Source organism: Amborella trichopoda, chromosome 12 (assembly GCF_054954075.1).
Source record: "Amborella trichopoda isolate Santa Cruz 75 chromosome 12, AtrichopodaSantaCruz75HAP2 v2.0, whole genome shotgun sequence".
Classification (NCBI taxonomy): Eukaryota; Viridiplantae; Streptophyta; class Magnoliopsida; order Amborellales; family Amborellaceae; genus Amborella; species Amborella trichopoda.
The window spans coordinates 14458315-14470612 of record NC_142347.1 but is presented as its reverse complement, the minus strand read 5'-3'; the positions used below and the strand labels follow the sequence as shown (position 1 = coordinate 14470612).

The window sequence follows — 12298 nt, the reverse complement described above, 5'->3', positions numbered from 1 at the left end:
AGATAATTGGTCTATACATAATGAGAAACAGCACTACAAAACTCCAGTTAACCGTGAACCAGACCAAATAATAGAATATCCTGATGGTAATATTGAAATACAATTTAACTCTAATAGAAGGAACAGACTAAACTTTTCTGAAGGAATTAGTAGAACCCCTAATATGGTACCTACTCCTTCTAGGCACTCTACCTCTTCTATTCATGATAAACCAATAATAGAAGGATTAACTAGAACTAATAGTAATATTCATATACCAGTTTATAAAACCTATGAATCAAATTTATCTGGGAATGAGCTTACATTCTCTGACCTAGATTTCAATATTTTAACCATTCAAGAAGAAAGAAAATTTAAAATGGATATCAATTCGTTAAAAAATGACTATCTTTCTAAGGAAAATAAAGATATGTGAGATTGGTATTTAGCATAATTTCCTAAGGAAATGCTAGACGCCCTGCATAAAAGATATAATAAATTTGTAAAAAGGAATAAACAAAATATAGGATTTTTCATATGGTTAAAAGCTACCCTAGAAGAGAAAGGCATTCTAGTACCTAATTTTGAACTAAATGCAGTGGAAAATCAATATCAACTCTACCAAACAAGTCACCCTACTGAAAGAAATCTCCAAATAAAAGGAACATTAAAGGAGAAACCAGAAACAAAAGCCACCCCATATAAATTAATTCCAAAGGATAATGAACACATAGTCATAAGATAGAAGTTATCCCACATATAATCAAACAAAACAATTATACTAATTTATGCCTCTAATCCATCGGTAGACAAACTACCAGAATAGAAAATATAGTGAGTAAATCCCAAACTACGCCCATAAAGGAGGAAGAAGAAAAAACAAAGGCCGTCTTATTTAAACCTCCTCCGGAGCTAAATAAAGGAAGATTCAGCTTGGAAGGAATTAAGAAAAAGGAAGAAAATAAAGAATTAGTTGATGAACTAGTAAAAAAGTTGTCCAAGCTTAACATAAAGGAAGATATAAAGGGGAAAGGTGTTATAGTTGAATCTGAAGCTTTAGTATTACAAGAAGACCTAGCCAATGATAAAATACAAAATATGGAAAAAGCCTTTAAAGAAGATAATTTTGGCCAAAGCATCAATAGAATAATACACTATGGATGGAAATGGAGGCCAACGGCCCAATCAATGATGTATCATACTAGGCCAACCCCAGTAGATATACAGTTTGAAGAAGATCTGATTTCAAGTACTGTATCTTACTCGGGAAGAACAATTATCAATTGGCATATCGATGGTATGTCTGATCATCAGATATTAGATACTATAAAACATATGACCATGTATGCCACTGTTTGTAAAGTAGCAGGAAACCATGACCAAGAGGTAGCTAAGGTTATTGTGTGTGGCTTCACAGGATGGTTAAGAGGTTGGTGGGATTTCCACATGAGTGAAACTGCTAAACAAAAGATACTAAATGCTACAAGACAGTGGACTGTAAAAAATGAATATAATCAAGATATACCGCATAGTGAAAGTGATGCCGTAAATACACTCATTTATACAATAACCCTACATTTTGTAGAAAGTACTTCTTTGCTAGATGCCAGGTTTGAAGACCTATTATCCAACCTAAGATATCCAACTTTATCTCACTACAAATGGTATAAAGACGTATTCTTTTCTTGCCTTTTGTTCCGGGAAGACAGTAATACGGACCATTGGAAAGAGAAGTTCATAGCAGGCTTACCATACTTGTTTGATGACAAGGTCAAAACTAAATTGCAAAATAAAAATGGAGGAATAATACCATATTCCCTTTATACTCTAGGAGAACTCTCTGCAGAAATCTGTGCAGAAGGACTTGCCCTGTGTACTGATTTAAAACTAAAACGACAATTAGATAAATAGAGAATTATGGGCAAAAATAAACTAAGTGATTTCTGTGAACAATTCGGCTATAATAGTATACCTCTGTTTGATAAACCCCATAAAAGAAAAAATAAAATTAAAAAGTATAAACCCGGTCAGAAAAATAGTAATAAGGAAAAATTTACCAAAACCGTTTGCCCCAAAAAATAATTTTCAAAGAACTAAAGGTAAAAGAAAATTACCAGTGTGTTATAATTGTGGAAAAGTAGGACATTATAAAAATAAATGTAAAATAAAAAAGAAAATAAATGCTTTGCAATTAGAAGATGAAATTAAACATCAATTATATCAAATTTTGCAAATTGATGAGGAATCTGAAGTAAGCTCACAAAGTTCTGACTCTGAACCTCTGCTTGGAGAAATAGAGGATATGGATGAGAGTCTAATATTTAGTAGCTCGGATTCTGACAAAGATATGGAAATAGAAGATTGTTTTTGTCATACTCTTACCGAAGAGGATAATCTAATTATAAAAATAATCGATAAGATAACTGATTCAGAAGCAAAGAAAGAAGCTTTAACCGAATTTATTCAAATAGCTAAAATAAAAAAGAGACCGCCTCCTCTTGTTATATATATATATATATATATATTATTATCTTGTTTTCCGGTGTCTGATTGACCATCGACATGTTTAGAATTTGTATAGGCATGATACTTTTAACCGCTTCACTAAAAGAATCAAAATTTAATTATCTATTCTTAGTAGACACATATTTGATTTCTACATAGATTGTAGTCTCTCTCTTTCCCACTACTGAAGATCGGCATCATAAATCAAAAGTAGAGGTAAGTGCTAATGAGTTAACAAAGAAAAATCAATGGTGTCTATATATATAATTATATACACATAACTCTCTCTCTCTATGTATATATATATATAGAGTGTGTGTATGTGTGTGAAGAACCCATAATTCAAGTGATTTATCTTCAAAGCGCATCTTATGTAATGGGTTGAAATAACTATTGTATAGCCCAAGCAACGTAATGTGTCAACTTTTCTGTTTTTCTTCTACTTCTCTTCGCTCTCTCTGTTTTAACTTTTTCTCACTTTTCCAATTTTGTCAAGTTTCTTTCCCACTCCCCTTGTTTCCTACCTATTTGTTACACCCCAGGGTTCTTTCCTCTTCTATGTTAAAACTCAGCTGCAAATTTGTGGGTAACCTTCACCATATCTTGCCATATGTGGTATTTTTCAGCTTTTTGCCAGGTATAGGATCAACAACTGGCAAGTGCACTGCCAATATCTTTTGACCTTTTTATACTGTTCGAATTTTGTTGGTACAGCATCAACAGTTAGGTTGCCTCTACCATGACGTCTCCCTCTCTTTGTCACTCCCACTTCTCTCTATCTCCATATCTCTCTCCTCTTTTCAATCTTTTCTTCTACCTATTCTTGACCAGTTCCCCCCTTTCAATCGCCTCTCTCCCCTCAAACTACTCTTCTCTCTCCTGTGATATGTAAATCTGGAAAGTGTTTAGCTTCCGTTCTGAGGGTAGACCTCACCACCTCCATTTAACTCTAGTCATTTCTTTTTTGATCATTTGTTTCTTGGGTCTGCATTGTTCAGATTGTGGAGCACCCTGCTTGTGGGCTGCATCCCTAACTACTCGTGAGAAGAAGTGTAGATACTTCTATGCATAATACATCGTCAACATTTCAAAAAACAAAGGGTTCTGGGTTTTAGGGTCAGAATTATTTTAGATTCTACGATAGCCTAAAATATATGGATATTGTGAGATCATCAAATATGGCCTTAGGCTTGGACCAAAAGAAACCCAAGAAAGGTTGTTGAACATGGGCTCCACTTACAGGAAAACTAAAAATAGATTAGAAAAGTATACCCATAGCACAATAAACTAGCAATAAAATTATTATGAATCCAGTTATAGGTGTCCTGTTTTGTGGAATATTGTAGAAGTAAATTTTCTAGAGAGTACATTAACTATAGCGAAAATTGCTTAAAACCCCCAAATATTGACTTTCTAGGTACTTTACCCCCAACCTAACTTTTGTTAGCAACTCCCCCCCAAAAAACCATGTTTCTAAGCAAATACCCCCAATACAAAAAAGTTCATTTTTTTGACAAAAATGCCCTTCCCTTAACAAATCATTTTTGCTGGAAAGGGTGGTTCGGCATTTGGAAGAGGCAATCCAGCTATTATTTTGCTAGAATGGGCAGTCCGGCGTTTCATTGTGGCGGTCCGAGGATTGTGCTATTGGAGAAATGGGCAGTCCGGCATTTTGACATAGCGGTTTGGAATTTTGAAAGGGCAGTCTGACGTTTTGAAGTGGCAGTACGGTATTTTGAAGAGGCAGTCCGGCATTTTAAATTGGCGGTCCGGTGTTTTGAAGTGAGCAGTCCGACGTTGTACAAGTGCGGTCCAGCATTTCCTTTTATTGGGATCCAAAAATGATTTGTTATGTACGGGAAGAGTATTTTCGTCAAAAACATTTTGGGGAAAAACTTGTTAGAAAAAGTTAGGCTGAGGGTAAAGTGCCTAGAGAGTCCATATTTGGGGGTTTTATGCAATTTTCCCTCAACTGTAAGCATTTTAGTTATTTGTCATACTTAGGCAGTTTTGTATGCCAAACTCAACACCCATTCATTATTGGATAAGTATTTGACAAAACACTAATCCAAGCTCTAGTTGGGATATGAGTTAGTCAAATCCTACCCTAATTAACATCGGGTATAAGTTTCAGTTTGTCCTAAAGATTAAGTAGAAAAACCAGCTCCATTCTTCAGAACAATGAAATTGAGCATTCTGTGGGTTGCATGAGGGACCATTATTTGCATGCATGGGGTTTCTAACAATTAGTGCATCCTATAAGCAAGCAGAATTTATGTATTGACACTAATGCTGTATAAAGTACAAACTTGATCAATATTTAGTAACAAGTTAAGAAAATTAAGGATTTCAAGGTGGGGACAAGTTTTGTAACCTTTTGTCCAGTTCGACAATTTTTAACAGAATACACAATTCTGATGACGTCCTAGGTGGTGTGGCAAAACATAAATGGCCTGACCAAGATTTTAGGCCTTAACACCCAGGTTTGAGAAATGTGGCTCGAATTCCTAAATAGCACTAATCATTTTTCATTTCTTTGACGCGGACATGACAGAACCAGCCAAATAACTTCGCCAAGTCTTCGTTGAATCAATGGCTGTCCCATGCCATGGAGAGAGACATGTGACCAGAATGTGACATGACCAAACTTGGATCAATAGAAATCAACATATTAAGGTCTAGCACAATATTCATCAAGAAATTTTCTACCGTAAGCAATTAATGGGATTCAAGAATAGATTCTGTCTTCAATGATCTCACAATACAACATAACAAGTGATCTAGGCAACCACTGCTGAATGTAAGCAAACCAAAAACCACCATTTCATGGAATTCTTTAAAGTGATTAAGTCACCTCCTTCCATCAATTTTAGTAGCTTCAATGAATTCTAAGCAAAACTGTATCTAATTTCTGCTGCTTAAGAACTTCTTAATCATTCCTCTTATTTAAGCAAAGATTAGTCACATCCAACGGATTAGAATATAGTAAAAACGATAAGGACCCATTTGATTTCCCACCAAATTGTCATCTCTGACCACTAGATCCCTGGGCGCATCACCCACCTTTTTCCCTGGACAGTTGCCTCGGCCCACCCCAGACCACATTCAAAAAACAAAGAAATTAGAAGATAATGACAGGAACAAAATGTGAAGCCACAGTAAATTTGAGATAACAGGAAGAGAAAGTGAGAGCACATGTCAGCAGCTAAATCCACCCAATAGCAATGAAGATTAGAAGCCACCACTGTCTTCCATCAAGTTCCTCTCTCTCTCTCTCTCTCTCTCTCTCTCTCTCTCTCACACACACACACACACACACACACAGAGGTGGCGTAACTTCAACTTACAACCCACTATTGTACTATTTCAGCTGGGGTAGCAAGAGATTGCCCCAGTAGATCCTTTAGTTTATTAAAATGAAAAATGGGAGTGTTTATTTTGTACTTTTTGTCAAAAACGAAATGCAAAAGAAGCCTTGCCTTTTACCCAAACCTCCCCCCTCTTTGGACTGCCCAGGTAACTAGGCACCCTCCTACGAGGCTACCTAGGAAGTCAAACCTGAATTCTTAAACATTGATCACCACATCATGCATTTTTCCTGTTTGTTCTTTTGGTTTTATTCCTATATGGCACTTATTTGATTTTTGAGAAGTTTGTCCTCCATTGTTTTGCTTCTTGTGGATAATGGATTCTCTTGAAAAAGGAATAGGTTAGTGCCACATACTGCAGTGTGCTTTTATTTTCTCATGAAGTCCAATATGTTCTTGCTCTAATGTGAAAACCTTTTGGAAAAACCCAATTGGTTCATACTCTTAAATCATTACATACTTGAACTTTCATGGGTTAATTTATTTTGAGTTTTCTAATGATAATTTTGGGTTGTGATTTCAAGGTTCTTTTTTAATGCTACTTTGTTTTCCCCTAGTCAGCACACCATGAGCTTCGTTCTATATCTCTGTTCGCTCAATGTGCTATGGTAGGTATGTATTTCATAAATAGGTGGAAAGAGAGCATTGAAAATGCATATAATTACTTTCTTCTAGATCAGGCCACATGTTTTTACTATAACAAGACATTCCAACAAGACAGAATAGTAATTTAAGTAAGGACAATCAAATAGATCATAGAATAAAAAACATATGAAATTGCTGTTCAAATCAGAGCAATTGAACACTCCAGCTTCAAAAACCACAATTGGTCATGCTGCAATTTTGGTCCACTATAATTTGAAAGTTGAAAACAAACCATGAAATTAAAGATCAAAAGATGCCGAAGTTGTAACTAGAGAGAAAGCCTAAACAAATGTCGAACCATGACATTGCACTGTATATATATTAGTTCCAATGTAAAATAGAAAATACTAAATAAGTTAATGAAAAGTACCAACAAATCCTCAAAGTAAAGAAGCAAAAGGTTGTAGTCTTCACCATGAAAATAAGAAATATAATATCATTTGCAAAAGAGTGGAAGGGGGGGGGCGGGGGTGTTAAATGCAGAAGAGACTTATATTATATGAAGTGTACTCCACACAGCCCCACATTCGATAATTTGCCAGAGCATCAAAGGTTCACACAATTGGAGAGTTTCAATATTTTCAATTAAATACATGTATGAAAGGCAAAAAACATTACTTGTAAGTGGCACTACAATAGGTTATGAATCCAATATATTGAAGTATTAAAATGTAAATACAAATGCATCGAAAGTAGGGTAACTAAGTAAGCGAATTTTGGCTTTCAATCTTCTAAGCATTTAAAGCACTAAATGGCACAACATTGAAGTATCACATACACATTTTGATTCCACCAAAAAATTAAATAGAAGCACCAGAAGGTATGAAGCATTCTCTTCACAAACAAAAAGTAAATTCCTGAAAGTTGCACAGGGATGTGAATACATACTACCTTCACACTTCCAAACAAAGTTCACCTCCCATTCGAGGGGCCAATCAAAGTTTAGATAGCAGTACTGCTAGCTGCTCATCTGATATGTTTATCTCTTTGAAAGCTCCCACAGCTTCCGCAAGCTTTGCAGCTAATTGATGCTTGCACTGCAAATATAATTATTTCAATAAGCCTAATGAAGGAATTATTTGGCAACAGTAGTTTATAAAGCTCTAAGAAGCAGGAGGAGGAGAGTACAAGGAGAAGAAACCATTCAGAAAAGAATGAGAAGAAGGAATAGAAATAGGGAGTGGAGAAGGAGAAGTAGAAGAAAGCATAAACAAAGTTGTTCTCCCCTATTGACAGTGTCAAAGAAGAACGAGTAGCACATGCAGAGGTGATCTGGAAAGCACATGTATTCTTCCCCTCTTTTAGACTCTCCAACCACCTAAATACCAATTGCAATTAAACGAGATTACCTAACTAAAAAAAAGGATTGCTACATCCATCCATGTCAAAAGAGTGATCCCACACAGGATTTCCTGACTCAAGCTTGTGGCTTCAATCGCAAATACAGTAGCTTTTCTAATTAAGAATTTGATAAAGGAAGCAATTATAAGAACAACTTATGTCATTATTTATCACCAAATGATCATGTGCTATTTGCAATCAGCATAGTTCTAATATTCACAGAGCAGGTAAAATAATCAGAAGCATTTAGAAGGACGCCTTCATGACTTCACTCAATTTCATCTGTCAATATTGTGCTTCCCTTCATATAAAAACGATACTATACTACTTATAAAACAAGAAAATACTTAACTACAATTTCAATTTTTTTTTTTTTCTTAATGTCAACTGCTTTTCATTCATTCAAAATGTTCCTCGAATTGTATTTCTCATTTACAAACAGGAATCTCTTCACAAAAATTCAGAACCAAAAGCAATTTATGCACAAATTCACACTTCCTAAAGTCCATATAGAGCAGACTCCTCAGTCTCACTATGTATCTCCATTGACAAAATTGGTCACTGAACTAACAGACTTGGATACTCCTGATTCAGCTCCAGAGTCCACCAGCACATTGGACTCCTCCAAATGTGTTGAAACTCTATACTTCTAGTACCCAATAGATGAAACCTTCTTAGAATAAATTTAGTAGTCGAAAGGGCATTTTTCTTTCCATTAGCCCATATCCCCTTCACTGAGCTAAAGACCAATTAAGAAGGGCCAGGCTTCGGCCTCAGTTGAGTTGCAAAGGTGCAACAGCACAGAGTAAGTCATTCGGATTCTACCTTGACCATCTCTCACTACCCCTCCAATGCTGGCATCTCCCAAATTACCTTTCAAGGCCGTCCAAAATTTAACTTGGCCAATCCAGCAGGCAGCAGGAGCCGCCTATTGGAGTTCCCATCTCTGCTTTTGCCATTTGCAATTCCAGCCATCATTTCTCCAAATAATTATTTTGTATATCCCCAATTGTATGCTCCTTCTCCCCTGCTGTGACCATGGCTTTAAATTATGACGTCCATTCTCCCACTTGGGGAGATGCTAAATATGACCATGGCTTTAAATTGTTCTCTTCTTTTCTCATCTTGCTTATGATCATTAAAACACCTACCATTGCGCTAGATACACATCATTTATAAAACTGCAAAGTCAGCATCCAAAAACTAGTGCCCACTTTAAGTGAAGGTATAAACTACAGCTTGCCCATATAGAACTCAATGCTGAGCGATGTAAAAATAAATGATTTACTGATGCAGTTCCTTGCTTGTATATCAAACAAACATCGCAAATAATCATACTTCTCCTCCTGTGATGTTCAACCATTAACACCTTATTAATCATGGCTAAGCATGCGAGGCACTATGTTTTGGATGGGGAGGGGACACACCATACCTTGCTGACCGCAACATTTGGTTCACGTAGGCTTGCAAATGGGCCAGATTGGACAATGCCAGCCCATTTTTTTTGCAGGGCCCAAGCCTGAACTAACCCACAATTTGTGGCCTCGGCCTGGCCAAGTGATCATTGAAGCCCAATCCCATGGAGTCCCAAAAATTGAATTCACCTGAGCAAGGCTCGGCCTATTTTTGGTTGTATAAATGGAGCTATATATAAATGTACATATTATATATGTGTGTGCATGCATAAACATATATATTTATATTGTCAGGCACGACTCAGGCCAGGCAAAGGCTGACCCAGGCCCGGCCCATGGTAAGTGTGCCCCAAAACCAGCCCAAAGCCAGGCTTTGAACGGTTGGCAGCCCCTGGTTCATGACATCAAGTAAGAATTTATTTCACAGAAAAATCCCCCTTGCTACCTGGCACCAAAGAAGTGAATCCTTCTTCATGGGGTTAAACAATAACTGTGGCAACACTGCTGACAAACACAACATCAGTTCCACTTCATCCTCCTTTAGTGCCTGCCCGAGGAATGGACTTCATGTGGATTGACACCCAAACCCTTCCACGATCAGCACTTTCACATTGCGATCTGAGCAATCACAATAAGGATTAGGTACAGCTCCTAGATAGGTTTTACCGAGCCAGGATCCAAGCAAAATCAAGGGCTCCGACCACCCCTTTCCTGAATTCTAATATTTTGGAGAACACCTTACCCAACAATGATTTATCCATGCATCTGATAGCCTGCCCCTGTTACTCATCAGTTTCATGAACCATTCCTCGTCACCTTCACCATGTTTGCTCAATGGGTTATTTGGGTACCATCCTCGAGCACCATTTAGCAGGTAATTCCTTGTTTGTTCAGTTACTCTATCAATGCGCAAGTGCCCTTTGCCATTGAAAAAAATAATTGATGTGACAGTTCTTGTGGGTGGATGATTAGATGAGAAATATGAGCCTTGTTAGCTTAAAAACAAGGGCAAAGGGGACATGCAATAAATGGGCCAGTTCATTAATGTTGACTTTGTAAGTATTAATCTCCCCAGGGACAGCTATTTTGTCCTCCAAGAGCCAAGTTCTTTTCAAATCTTTTAATAACTCTTCCCCTACTTGCCATGGCTGGTTTTTTGCAAGACACAGCAGATGAAGATATTTATTCGGCAATTTATTAGTACCACATTCAACACAGCTTGTTAGCTCTTTTAATTGATTATCTGATAATGGAATCCACATCAATTTCTACAATTCAAAAAAAACCCACATCAATTTCATTTTAGACATATTGACCCTTACACCTGAATCAAACTCAAACAACCACAAGCTCTTCATTTGTGATTGTGATGCATGACAAAAAAGAAGTGCATCATCCCCATGCTGCAGATGGGAAACAAGCAGTCCATTTACGCAAGTTTTAAAGCCAGACAGCCTACCAAGAGCATAGACTCCATCTAGCTTGCCATTAAAAGTCTCAGCTACAATTGTGAAAATAATGGGGCTAGGGAATCTCCCTAGTTCATTCCTCTTGAATTTAAAAGTATCATTTGGGCGAGCCATTGATGACGACCAAGAAGTGCGCATTGATAGGCAATGTGTGGTCCAAATTTACCATCTTCCTTGAACTTCATGAGATGCATGGTATTCTTAAGGTACGCACAGTCTGCAATATCATATGCTTCTCTAAATTCAATTTGCAAGTTAACCCCGACACTTTGGCCTTCTGTCTTGAATGCAAACAAATGAGCCATTAGTGCTCCATCAAGAATTTGTCTGCATGGCAGATGATATTACTTCCAGCACAACCTCTTGCAACCTACTTGCATGAACCTTGGACACTTCTTCATGGGCACTGCATAACAAACTGATTGATCTCAGAACCATAATATTTTTCACACCATCTCATTTTGGGATTAGGGCAATGAATGGTGAAGTCATTGCCGCATAGATCTTCCCCTGTCAAGAATTCCAGAAACATGATCAAAACAATAGGTTTACAGCTGATCCCAAAAATTCCCAGGAAAAAAGTAAATCGAAAACAATCCCGCCCCACGCTTGATCATTGATCAAGCTAACCACACCCTCTGCAATGTTTTCCTCCTTGAATGTCCTCTCAATCCATTCTATGCATTGTTATGAGAACTTTTTGAATGGGATCCATCTATTGAGATGCGGGGCTTGCTTCAGCTCTGAAGGAGTTCTGAAAGTAATTCACTATCCCTCTCAATCCCCCTGATCATATTTGACGTCTGCCTGTGGTTGTCAACGGAGTGAAAGGATTTTGTATTGTATCACCTTTTGTATGGCATTTATTCCTTATCCTCTATCACCAATAAATCTCCCCTAACCACATACAGTTCACTATAGAAACTCTGGGTTGGGTTCTACATTCAAGCTAAGGAATCTTTCTTCCTCCTGATCATCTATCTTTGATATCTCAAACATCAGGTCCTCAACCTTGGTCTGACTACTTCCAACGCTCTCCCTATTCCATTGCCTCATATATATCTTGAGTAATCACAGTTTCTTACAAAGTCTACATCCAGCTGAACTCTATACCTCAAATGACATCCAACTCCATGATTACTGTGGGCAATGACTTCTCTTCCATTCATACAAGCTCAAAGCGATAGGGAGGTGGACCATTTCTTCCCAGGATTGTGTCCAACATAAAAGACCTATGATCAGACATCAGCTTCCATTCAGGGAAGATCGACTCAGACCAAAAGGTTATCCAATTTGTAAAAATAGGGTTACTTTTGCTATGGTCGGATCACATATATTTGGCTCCCAACAGGGGTATCTCTATCAACTAATGAAGTCGCCAAATCCTTCCATACTCATATTTCTCCTACTATCTTTCTATTTCTCATGTGTCTACCTGGATACATTGAAGTTCCCCCAGCACAGCATAGGAGGTTAGGATCCAAAGAAACCTTATATAGTTCTTCCCAAAATAACTCTCTAAGCATAGGCTGTTGGGACCATACACAATGGAAAACAGCCACTTTACTTCTTTAGT

The 12298-nt window shown here is 37.3% G+C and overlaps 1 long non-coding RNA gene across 1 annotated transcript; it reads right to left on the bottom strand.

The window, feature by feature from the left end:
• Positions 1 to 6331: 6331 nt before the first annotated feature.
• LOC148779455 (uncharacterized) lies at positions 6332 to 10223 on the bottom strand. Its single transcript, XR_016046033.1, has 3 exons — positions 9996 to 10223; positions 9699 to 9871; positions 6332 to 7534 (listed from the first exon to the last, which is right to left on the bottom strand). It is a non-coding gene; the product is annotated as an uncharacterized LOC148779455 (long non-coding RNA).
• Between the last annotated feature and the right edge of the window lie 2075 nt (positions 10224 to 12298).